The sequence below is a fragment of the Pseudophryne corroboree genome, chromosome 4 (genome assembly GCF_028390025.1).
Source record: "Pseudophryne corroboree isolate aPseCor3 chromosome 4, aPseCor3.hap2, whole genome shotgun sequence".
NCBI classification, from domain to species: domain Eukaryota; kingdom Metazoa; phylum Chordata; class Amphibia; order Anura; family Myobatrachidae; genus Pseudophryne; species Pseudophryne corroboree.
The window spans coordinates 374,841,258-374,853,897 of record NC_086447.1 but is presented as its reverse complement, the minus strand read 5'-3'; the positions used below and the strand labels follow the sequence as shown (position 1 = coordinate 374,853,897).

Below are 12,640 nucleotides of genomic sequence, written 5' to 3'. Positions count from 1 at the left end.
TCTCGGGCAACGGCGGGTAAGTCCACCTATCTGCAGTCAGCTCCACCTCCTGCTAGACACACTTACTCGGGACCCTCCTTGCAGTCCTTTTATTTGGCAAGATTCAGAGGCAGAGCCCGAGGAGCCTCCAGTGCTCCTAGAGGATCTCGTGGTAAGTCCCGAAAACCTGCAGCTTCCTTAGACCAATCCCCCGGAAACTCTACCACCAAGCCTTCCGCGTGACTGTTGCCCCAACAACAGGGCAAATTTCCGGTAGGTGCTCGCCTTCAACACTTCACCCACGTGTGGGAAAAATCCTGCTGGGTTCCTTGGGTGGAGGGGGAATTCCTTGTGTCCCTAGACATCAAGGATGCTTGCATACACATCCCTATGTGGCCTTCTCATCAGTCTTACCTCAGGTTCGCCATTTTGAACAGCCACTTCCAGTTTTAGGCCTTACCCTTTGGTCACTCCACAGCACCTCTGGTCTTCACAAAGGTCATGGCGGAGATGATGCTGCAACTGCGCAAAGTGGGTGTCAACATTGTCCCTTAGTTGGATGATCTCCTGATAAAAGCAATGTCCAGGGACCGTCAATTGCAAAGCATCGACCTGACAACTCGCCTGCTGACGGATCATGGATGGATTCTGAATTTTCGGAAATCTCACTTGGAACCATCCCAACGTCTGCAGTTCCTAGGAATGATACTGGATACGGTTTCCCAGAAGGGGTTCCTTCCTTTGGACAAGGCATTAGCTCTCCAAGCTATGGTGTGCTCAGTGCTCCGACCCGCAAGGTCTCTATACATCTTTGCATACACTTGCTGGGCAAGATGGTGGCCGCATATGGAGCAGTCCAATAAGGCAGGTTTCATGCCCGGCCTTTTCAACTGCATTTGCTGGACAAATGGTCGGGGTCTCATCTGCACATGCATCAGCTTGTGACCTTATCTCCGAAGGTGCGTATTTCTCTGTTATTATGGCTACAAATTCCTCACCTGGTGGAAGGGCGGAGTTTCAGTACCCACTCGTGGACTCTTCTGATGACTGATGCAAGCCTCCGGGGTTGGGGGGCTGTGACTCAGGGGGCCCAGTTCCAGGGGAGGTGGTCGAGCCCGGAATCGGCACTGCTGATAAATGTCCTGGAACTCAGGGCAATTTACAATGCCCTTCTTCAAGCCTCCTATCTCCTCCGGGATCAAGCTATCCAAGTTCAGTCGGACATAAACGGACAAGTGGGAACAAGAAGCAGAACAGCAATGCGAGAGGAGTCAAAAATACTCTGGGCAAAAGCCAACGCAAGGGCCATCTCGACTATCTTCATTCCAGGAGTGGACAACTGGGAGGCGGACTTCCTCAGCAGGCGTGACCTCCATCTGGGGGAATAGGGCCTTCATCCTCAGGTGTTTGAGCAATTGATTCGCCGGTGAGGGTGTCCACAGATATATCTGATGGCTTCTCGACTTAACAACAAGCTACGCCGTTACTGTTCCAGAACGAGTTGGTTTATCTGTTTCCTCCAATCCTCCTCATTCCAAGGGTTCTAAAAAGACTCAAAAGAAAAAGCATTCAGGCAATTTTCATTGCCCCGTATTGGCCTCGACGGGCCTGGTACACAGACCTCCTGACCATGTCTCTGGAGGAATCCTGGCCTCTGCCGCTTCAAAAGGATCTTATTCAGCAAAGGCCGTTCGTCTATCCAGACTTACAGCGGCTACGTTTGACGGCTTGGAAGTTGAGAGGGAAATTCTAGCCAGAAAGGGTCTCCCTTCCAAGGTTATTTTCACTATGGTCCAGGCCCGGAAGACGGTTACGTCAAAACACTACCACCATATCTGGAAAAAATATGTTTCTTGGTGTGAGGGTAGAAAGGTTTCTCCCGTGGAATTTCGTATTGGTCGTTTTCTGCTTTTCCTACAAAAGGGGTTCTTCACATGCAACCACCTTTCATCCCTCCCACGACTCCATGGGATCTCAATGTGGTTTTGTCTTTTTCTTCAATCGGATTGGTTTGAACCGAATTGAAATTTCTCACTTGGAAGACCGTCATGTTGCTGGCTTTGGCGTCTGCATGGCGTGTCTCTGAATTGGGGGCCTTGTCCTGTAAGAGCCTGTACTTGATTTTTCATGAGGATAGGGCTGAACTCCAAACCCGACCTCAATTTTTGCCTAAGGTGGTGTCTGCTTTTCACGTGAATCAGCCAATTGTGGTTCTGGTGTTGGCTGACGCTTCTAAACAGTCTATTGCTCGCTGGCTCCGGTTGACTATTCAACAGGCCTATACTTCGGCGGCTCTGCCTTTGCCGACGTCTCTTCAGGCCTCTCGACAAGGTCAGTGGGTTCTCCCTGAGCGGCTGCCCGGGGTGTCTCGGCCTTGCAGTTGTGCTGAGCTGCTACTTGGTCTGGTCCGAACACTTTTGTAAAGTTCTAAAGGATCGACACCTTAGGTCAAGGGTGACCTTCAGTTTGTTCAGGTAGTTTTATAGGGGTCTCGGCACTCTCCCATCTGTTTTGGGAGCTTTGGGACTTCCCCCACGGTACTAAAGTACAGTTCCCCAGTATCCACTAGGACGTTAGAGAAAATAGGAATTTAATACCTACCGGGAATTCCTTTTCTCGTAGTCCGTAGTGGATACTCTGCGCCCGCCTTAGTGCTTCAAATCCTGCTTACTTGCTTTAAGTGTTTTGATTGGTCCGCCATTGCGGCCCCTTGGTTTTGTTGGGGTAGCTTTGCTATCCTTGTTGTTATGGACGTTGCTACCCTTGTTTCGGTTTGCGCTCCTTTGTTGCTTATGGATGTGTGTTGGCTTGTTGCCTCACCGCTGTTGTATATGTTTCTTCTTTCATGGTCTCCTCGGGCACAGTTTTCCTAGACTGAGTCTGGTAGGAGGGGCATAGATGGGAGGAGCCAGCATACACATACACTAAAGTGCCAGGCTCCAGTGACCCGATCTATACCCCACGGTACTAAAGTACAGTTCCCCAGTATCCACTACGGACTACGAGAAAAGGTATTACCGGTAGGTATTAAATTCCTATTTTATAAATAAAAATTGTTATAGTTTTTGTATTATGATTATATATTTCTATCTTCTAAATTAATAAAACGGCACTTAAGATATGTGAAGCTTTAAATTGCTCATATTTGCCCACCTGAGAACAGGGGCATTTTTAGTAAAGATGTTTTAGTACTTTTGAGCTCCTGGTTGAATACTAAGGGATGTATTTATCAAGCCTAAAAAGTTTCTGTATGGTATAGGAAAGTTTAGGTATCGTGGCTATTTAGGAAATGCCTAACACAGGAGATATCCCTGGTTTAGGCAAACTGACACTAAACACAGCAGTCCCTATAATTCTCATTGGGGATTATGACCTGGTCCAAATTATCAAGATCTGAGAAGGATCTTTCATCCCTCCCATGCAGCCTATATTGTGTGCTTTCGCGGCCCAGTGGCTGTGCATGCACAGCAGGTAAGTATGGAGCTGCTATACTATATAGATAAAAGTGATTGAACACTGACAGCATATAGATAAACAAGATTTTATTGACGTCAGTATTTTGTAGGTCCACCACGTGCAGTGATTACTACAGACACCCTTTTTGGCAAACTGTCCACACATTTCTGGACAACAGCAGACGGTATGTTTTGCCATTCTGCCTTAAGTACAATAACCAACTGTGACGGTCGAGTCGGCCTAAAATACACCCATTGCTCCAATTCGTCCCAGAGGTTCTCAGTGGGGTTAAGATCTGGACTCAGAGCTAGCCAGTCCATCTATGTTACCAAATTTTCTGTATACCAGTCCAGCATCACCCTGGAAACATGACAGGTGGCATTGTTGTACTTATAAAAACAGTTGTTGTTTCCATAGAACTGCCACAATGTAGGGAGCATACAGTTTTTGAGAACATCTCTATACTTCTCAGAGTTAACATGACCATGCATTACAACTAGTGGACCCATGCCAAACCAGCTGAAACATCCTCACAGCATAAGGCCACCACCTCCATGCCTTACTGTAGGTATTGTACACTTTGGCATCAGACGTTCCCCTGGCAATCGCCAAACCCAAATACGTCCATCTGATCTGAAAAATTTAAATCACGATTTGTCACACCATAACACTTGCTGCCGTTGTTCTGCTGTCCAGGTTCTGCACTTTTTACACCATCATAAGTGCTGGTCTGCATTCTTCTTTGTGATTATAGAGGTTCATGAACAGCTGCCCGCCCATAAGGCCTAATTCAGCATGGGTCGTAGATGTGTGAAAAATCGGGGACACCCAGCACAGGGTAAGACTGCCCCGCATGCCAGGTCCTGGAACCCCCCCCCCCCCCCAGACATGCAAGCAAATCACACAACGGCGATGCTCAGGCATGTCTGTCTACACAGCCTAGCTGCTAAGGCAGACGGCCATCTTTTGGGTCACAGCGACTGCGTGTGACGGACCACCAATGCCGCAACACTGCAACCGAAACGCAGACACAATGCCTGCTCCCGCAAATGCCTCTGTCTGTCAATCAGGCAGGGGCGTTCGCACATGTGTGCGCACGAGCCGTGCGGCTTCTGCGCGTTCGCTCACTGTGGCGGGATTCGGCTTGCGAACGCTGTCGTAGCAGCATTCCATGCTGAGTCAGTACCATAATATCCAAGTGCATGGATATCCCGACAAAGTGTTATTGTCGAAAATGGCACATTTAGTGGACATTTGGAACTCGTGTTCACTGGCATATATTGGACGACGCCTGTTCTTTCGCAGATACCTGGTTAGCACTCTTCGGTCCCTGGGTTGCAGTTTCGGGAGTCTTCCAGGTTGAGGTGCATTCCGCAATAACCGTTCTTTCACGCATTAATGACAAAAGACACAGTGGAGTTAGGAACCTTCCTAATGTCCGCAATGCTTCTCACACGCATACCTTTGGTCGAGCAACCTACGATGATCCCCTTTTCAAACTCTGTTCCGGCATCCCATTTCATTAGCAAATGATCTAATCCAGGGGTGGGAAATTATTTCAGCTGGGGGGCCGCTTAACACTTCCAGCGAATATTCAAGGGCATCACACAAAATATTTTGTATATACAATATCTATCACAAAAATGCTGTAAGATTTTTATAAAAAAATATTTTCTTAAACAAAGCAAACAGAATAAGAAAATGAACACTGATACAATATAGAAAACAGTAAATGTCTAGGTAGGAGTACAAGGAACAGAAATGGAGGAAGAGGAGGAGAAGACAGAAAGAAGACAGAAAACAAGAGAGAAAAAAAATAACAAACACTCAAGCCTTCGTACAATCAAATGGAGTGTCCGTTTAAAAAAAAAAAAAAAAGACTAACAATCAAAAGTGGAATTAACAGTTACATAAAAGAGTCAGTGAGATGATTTAAACCTCTGATGCGCATTAACCAGAGAAGCGTAGTCAGGCGTCATCTCTGTTGTCGCAATCCGGAGCACAGCTGCAAGGTGCTCATCATTCATGGAAGATCTGTGTTTTGACTTGTTAAATTTCATCACAGAAAATGCCTGCTCACATATGTAGGTTGAACCAAATAGCACAAGCATCTTCTGCGCATGAGCCTTGATCTTTGGAAAGTTTTGACCATTGAGAGAGGCATAAAACCGTGGAAGAGGTTCTGATTTTTTGCTCCTTAAGCAAAGCATCACACTTTAGGTCAATAAGCACAAGTTGAAGATCACAAGGAGCATTGTCGACATCAAATGTGAAAGGTGAGGAGACCAAAGATAAATCTTTTTCTGTTGTTTTGAAATCATTGAATCTCCGTGAAAACTCCCCATGTTAATCGAGTACTGATAATGCATATTTTTCCGGGAACAGCCTCTGGCTGCAGTTGGTAATTTGTCTGGAGGAATATGTGATGTTCAATGCAGGCAACCAGCTAAGTAATTTGTCTAGTGGGCGGTTCTCCATGATGCACGGGATAGCTACACAAATTCAAACGACATACTTTTCCAAAATACCAAGATTTTGGTGGGTCCTAAGTTATAGTTTAAGGCATTGCTACTAAGCAATTCATTTTTTAACAGACCAGTATAAAAAGGAAAAAAAAATTAAAAGCGTTGATACACACTTTTATGATCACTTTCTGGATAATCACCCTAATAAGAGTATGGAAATATTCATAATAATGTTTCACATGGTAGTATAACTAAACATTATTAAAATTTATTTAGAATTTTATAGTATAACATACTTTTTCAGATTAAATTTGTCTTTCATCAGTGTGTCTTTCTTTGGTGCGTATCACTACTTCACATATTTTGGACATTAGAGGCACCTAAAGTTTCATAAGGCCTTGTTCAGACATTTCCATACGTTTTTAGAATCTGTTGGAGACATTACATGAATTTTTTTGTCTAATTCATCCCAGAAGTTCTTAATGGAATTGAGATCAGGTGACAGAGGTGGCTATGTCATAATTTGTAGAACTTTCCGCTTTTCTTTACTTTTCAAATTATTGATACACAGCTTAGATGTGTGCTTAGAGTCGTTATTCTGTTGCATGATGAAACCCTTTCCAGTATTTCGAGTTCCACTTAGTACAGTGTGATGTACTAAAATACCGTGGTATCTTTCCTTATCCATAGTTGATGCTATTTGAACTAAATCTCTAACCTTTCATCCACCAAAACCATCCAAAATCATGACCTGACCACCATCAAGTTTAACTGTATGACTTATACAATTATCTAACACACGTTCTCTGACCATTCTTTGAACATACTGGCGTCTTTTGGTTGTGAATAGTTCAAATTTGGACTCTCGTTTTCCCACTGATCCTGTATCCAGTACCAGTGTTCTATGGCCCATCAAAGGCATTTTACTTTATTTACAGACCTTAACTCTCTGCAAGATATGTGACCATTTAGACCTACATTATGCAGACACCTTTTAACTGTGTCAACTGGAGTTTGTCTAATTTTATTTAGTTCTTTTATTGCAGTTGCTGGGAGTCTTCCGTTTTGCTTACTCATTACGATAATGTATTTATCTTCCCATTTTGATGTACACCTGGGTCGTCTTTAGTCACATTTGTACTGGTTTCTTTGTATCGAGCTAATGTATACGTTACACTAGATGGTGGCATTTTTCTTTTTTTCTTTTTTTTAGCAATTTTTTCGATGAGTATAGCCTTCTTCAAAAAGAGTTTGAATGTTTCATGCCATTCAAGGAATTATTTGCATCTTTTCTTCATTTTGAAAAAGTTATGATTATTTTTTTTACAACTGTAAAAAAGGAAATTAAAATTAAGAAAGTAAGATATAATATATTTTTAATAATTAAATATTTTATATCTAAAAAATATTATTGAATAAAATGAATCAACATACATACCAGATTCATTAATGACCAGCTCTTAATTACATTCTTTCTTCAGGGTCCATACGGATCCACAGGGATACCATGGGGTTGTAGGAGGTAGAGGACCGGGCACCAAACAGTTAAGGCTTTCAGCTCCCAGGATGCACTGTTCCCTCTCCACTATAATCCCGCCCCCAGCCCGAGGCCTAGTCAGTATTCGTTTGGTGCCGTCAGGAGCCAGTGCACCTTTAGACGAGGGACTGCTTTGCAGTCCCAGGTTTTGTTTTTAGGTTTTATTTTTATTTTGATAGTATGTTTTAGAGCAAGCAGCGCTGGGCAGTCTGTTAGGACGTCGACAACTCCCCGCCAGCGCCGCAACGCTGGCAATTGGACAAAGAGATTTCGGCGGGTGTCAGCGCGGCATCGGTACAAAGACGCCCAGGCTGCAACCAGAGACTGGGGAGCAGGTGAAGCGATTCCCCGCTCATGGTTAGTCGCATGTATAGCAGCCTTGCCTTCCAGTTCTGGAGACCACCGGGGGCGCTGATGTGGCCGCCCGGTTCGTCCGCTTGCTCACGAGTCTGCCAGGGATTAAGATGGCATCGATGATTTCTTTTTATGAGGTCAGCCGCCTTGGGGTTACCATCTGCTGTTATGCACACCAGTGCCAGCAGGAATGTACTGGTGTCTGAACGGTGAGGGATGCAAAACAAATGAACTCACAGACAGACTGGGGAATATGACATTACATACACAGAAGGTGATAGGGTAACAAAATAAACACAAAGTGAACAGAGAAGCCCAAAGGCTAAGAAACTGGGTGTCTCCCTAGTATTAGGAATGCTCAGATGGAAAGAAGCGAGATGTAGTGATTTAATACGTAGAGAACCCGAAATGCTGTTGCTAAGGGCAACAGCAAAACCCTAAAGGGTTACCAACGGGTGTGGCAGTAAACTCCTTGGTCAGAGATGGAATAATAGACACAAGGAGAGTCTCCACAATCCTAGTCCTCACTTGCAGTGCACTGGTTCAGCTTACTGCCACTAAACTGACACCTGAACACCTTGCACAGTGAGAGAGGATTTTGGCAGGCAAGTCTGAGAATACAGCCGCAAACTTGCTAGGTTCACAGAGTAGCAAAAGAACCCCAGCAGGTTAAACGACTGACTCCAGTCTTACTGCTAGGTCTGGATTGGCAGAGTGTAATACCAAATCCCAAGGCCTATTTGCAGTAAGCAACAAACAAATACAAAGTTTACACAGTACTAGCTAGCTTTCAGGAACTGACTAACCAACAAAGATTCAGCAGCATCTGCCTAACCTGAAAAGAGGGTTTATATAGCAGGTGCTGTCCACGCCCCACTCAGACCTCACAGACTGTGAGCACAAAAACCAGCACCGGATCCCCTGCCGTGCACAGAGCCTGTAACCACTGCACAGCAAAAGACCCGAACCGGAGTATCAGCTACGCTCAGGTTACTTCGCTAGCACTTGTCTCCCGGTTGCCATGACGACGTGGCAGCACAGAGCAGGAGACCCTAACACTGCTAGGGGAGGAGGGCTCTCCCCCGATAGCTCGTCCCCTGATTCAGAGCGTGATCCTTCATGGAGGTTTCCTGCCTTTGAGCTGCTCATTTAAACCCTACTCCCCAGATGAGACACTCAGTAACCATTTGTACAGGTTGCCTACTGCAGCAGGTCTCAGGAGGGTTTTGTTTCCCTGTATACCTCTTCTCCAGACCAGGTTTATACAGCATGTGATCCTACCAGCCTTTGAGGCTTGCTTAGTTGATTCAGTACCCAAATTATTTATGCATTGTATGTAACTTGTGAATGTATATGCTGTTGTGATATACTGTTTTTCTCAACTGTCAGCTTTATCTATCCATGTGCTTTCTCCCCAAACCATTAACAGGTGTATAGTAGTATAACTACTTCACATTTACTTGTATCTGTGAAGGGTGTCACATTGCATTGTCTGGCTTTACTGTGTATTTAAAACCATGTTTGCTACAGACAAAGGGAAAGAAGCTCCTACCCTGATTATATAGGGATTCTGTCACAACCACAAACTTCCAGTATACGGTTCCAGGACCAGAAAGCTCTGGTGGTGCAGTGGAACTGCAGTCTGGCAGTCTGGTTCTAGGAGGAACTAGGCACCATGCTCCTCATAGCTCCAGACTGGCCAAGGCGTCCTTGTTTCATAGACCTGCAGGGTCTGTCAATCGACATGCCTCTCAGACTTCCTCTACTGCAAGATCTGTTAACGCAGGGTCCGTGTCTACACCAGGACCTGGCTCGGCTGTCTTTGATGGCGTGGCTTTTGAGACAATCCCTTTTCAAGTATATGGGCTTCTCGTGCACGGTTGTCCAGACAATACTTAAAGCCCGCAAGCCTGCTTTAGCAAGGATCTATTACAGGATTTGGCACACCTAGTTACAGTGCTGCTCTCCCATGAGCTACAATCCTTCTACCTTCAGAACTGCAAGAGTTCTTGCCTTCCTTCAAGCAGGACTGGACTTAGGTCTTTGCCTAGCGTCCCTCGGGGTACATGTATCTGCCCTGTCCCTATGGTTCCAGTGAAAGATAGCTACCCTACCAGATGTCAGAACTTTCTTTCAGGGGATCCTCCGCATTCAACTTCCAGTGGCTCTGTGGGACTTGTCTTTTATTCTAGAGGCGCTACAAGCAGCTCAATTTGAACCATTGGACTCTGGACTTAAAGTGGCTGACGGAGAGGACTCTCGTCCTTCTGACTATTGCCTCTGCTCTTTGCTTTTATGTCTTCTCTCTCCTTTTCTTGATTTTTTTTTTTTTTTTTTTACATGCTCAGGTTTTAATCTACATTATTTATATTAACAAATTGAGTCTGGCCAATAGATCACGACACCACCCACATATATTTTATTAGTATTCCTGCTCATGCCTCAGGGCTTGTTCATTATGCTGACTAGGCCTCTGCTGGGAGCGGGGTTATAGGGGGGAGGGACCAGTGCATAGTGGGAGCTGAAATCCTTAACTGTTTGGTGCCTAGTCCTCTATGTCCTACAACCCCATGGTATCCCTGTGGACCCTATGGAATTCGAAGAAAAAGTTAACAAAGGTAGGTTCTACCTTAACTCTTATTTTAGCATATCCATAAACTCTTGGGACTGCTATGAAAATGAAATACGCTTGTGGTTACAAATAATTTGGCAAATTAAGTATAGTACATTTGAAGTAAAGTCCAAAGTCTCGTGTCTAATCATCACGATAATTCTTTTAGGGAGCACTATATAGAGCAATATAAGTAAACATATAAGCTTTGGACAAAAAAGTTTGCATGCTAGTGTGTGTGTGTGTGTGTGTGTGTGTGTGTGTATATGTGTATATATATATATATAGCATGCAGAATGACCCGGCACTCCATACGCTCCCCAGCGTTAAAGAATCCTTGCCCCCGTGCCTTCAGCTCCTGGATTTTGTGGATCCCTTCTATAACGGTAGCAATGAGCGCGGCACTGGGAGACGTGAACAGCAATGTGAAAAAAATCAAGTGCTTTTATTCAGTCAATCTACGTTTCGGGGACGCAGCCCCTTCGTCAGGATGAATTAGATAGCAATAAACAGTGTTTAAATACATGTGCAATTAGAGGTTACTCACCGCCTCCAGCCGTCGCGCCGCCCGGGTGCCGGATCTGACGTCACTCCCCTCACAGGAAGTGTCGCGTCACCGGTCCGTCAAGCCAGCGTTCTCGGGCTGTGGGATACATGCAACCATGGCAACGTAAACAACAAGTGTATCAACTCAAAACACACTAAATATGCAAAAAACTAAAGTGCAAATCAAACATTTCAAATGGTCATTATTGCATGTGTATAATCAATTAATAAAAATAATAAAAAATCTTAATGGTGGTGCTCATTAATCTGACAGTCCCTTACGCTATTAGGAACACAATACGTTGCTATGAGTGTTTTTATTTAAGAAAATATGCTGTACCAATTTTATATAGTTCATTAAATAATAAATAATGATAATAATACATATGTGTCACCATCAATGAAACATATTGAGGCAAAGAGACAGCTAGTGCTATCATAATACGCAAGAAAAGTATCTACATCCCAAAGGATGTCCACTGCTCAACTTCATAACCTATAGTGGCAACCAGGAATTGAACTCAGTACCTCCACACGTACCTAGACGTGTGGAGCCACGTCTGTAGCTGCTTCTAAAATTGCTTATAAGAAACATTTTAAACTTAACATCTCATTTAGTCCCTTAGGATATACTGTATTAAGGGTTGAAATCCACTTGGCCTCAATTTGCAACAGTTTTTTTGATCGATCCCCTCCCCGTAACGACGGAGGGACCTGATCAATAATCTTATAACGCAGGGTGGCCATGCCATGTTTAGCTGTTACAAAATGGCGAGCCACTGGTTGGTCACTTGTCCCTGCTTTATAAGCCTCACGAATGGCATAGCGATGCTGCGCCATCCGTGTTTTGAAAGCACATTCGGTTTTACCGATATATGTTAACCCACAAGGGCATGTCAGCATATACACTACAAATTTTGAATCGCAAGATAATGGATGTTTAATGCTATATCTCTATATAGTAAATGTATAGCCAATTAACACGTGTATCCTTTTTAAGAACAGCACTCTCCAGTTTTCTTGAGAGCACAAAGATACAGTTTTACTAGTAGAACAGCCTACAGGTGGTCAACATTTCGGTCATATTTATGACCAGTGTCAAGACAAAGGTCATACGTAAAAATTTATATTTATTTATATGATATGGATTTATTTATTTTTACCCTTATGCTGTATACTGCATTGATCTGAAACATAATTTCCATTCAAATTAAGCAGGAAAATTGTAAATGATCAAATCTGATTTGTACTCCCAGCTGGAAGAATCTATTTTTTTGCTTAGAGGATCTTGCAGATTACTGTATTCGCTCTCAACATCTGCTGCTCACAAAGCATGACCCCCACGTGCACAACCAAAAAGGGGCGTGGTCTGTGGAAAAGGGTTGCGGTTTCTCGGAAGAGCCACGCCTCCGTTTTCATCATTTAGGGGGCATTCCCATCGCTCTATGAGCTGCTGGAATGCCCCCAACTCCTATCTCCCGTGAATAGATGCTGTGCCGAGCAGCGAGTGACAGGAGCCTTCCAACTGCCCCCACCCCCCTACCACAGGACACTACAGTCCGTGCGTGGGACAGTCCCCAAAAAATGGGACTGTCCTGCGAAAATCTGTACAGTTTGTAGGTATGTGTAGTATGCATTCGCTGTAACTATATTTGAAGACCATAACATTTTGGAACATTTCTGAAACAAACC

General features: G+C 44.3%; 1 protein-coding gene and 1 long non-coding RNA gene across 13 annotated transcripts in view; one reads left to right on the top strand and one right to left on the bottom strand.

The window, feature by feature from the left end:
• VWA5B2 (von Willebrand factor A domain containing 5B2) overlaps positions 1–12,640 on the top strand; it is a 136,748-nt gene that overhangs the window by 29,958 nt on the left and 94,150 nt on the right. The window lies entirely within an intron of this gene.
• Positions 6,904–11,039, bottom strand: LOC134909600 (uncharacterized). The gene is made up of 2 exons (XR_010175980.1): positions 10,950–11,039; positions 6,904–7,229 (listed from the first exon to the last, which is right to left on the bottom strand). It is a non-coding gene; the product is annotated as an uncharacterized LOC134909600 (long non-coding RNA).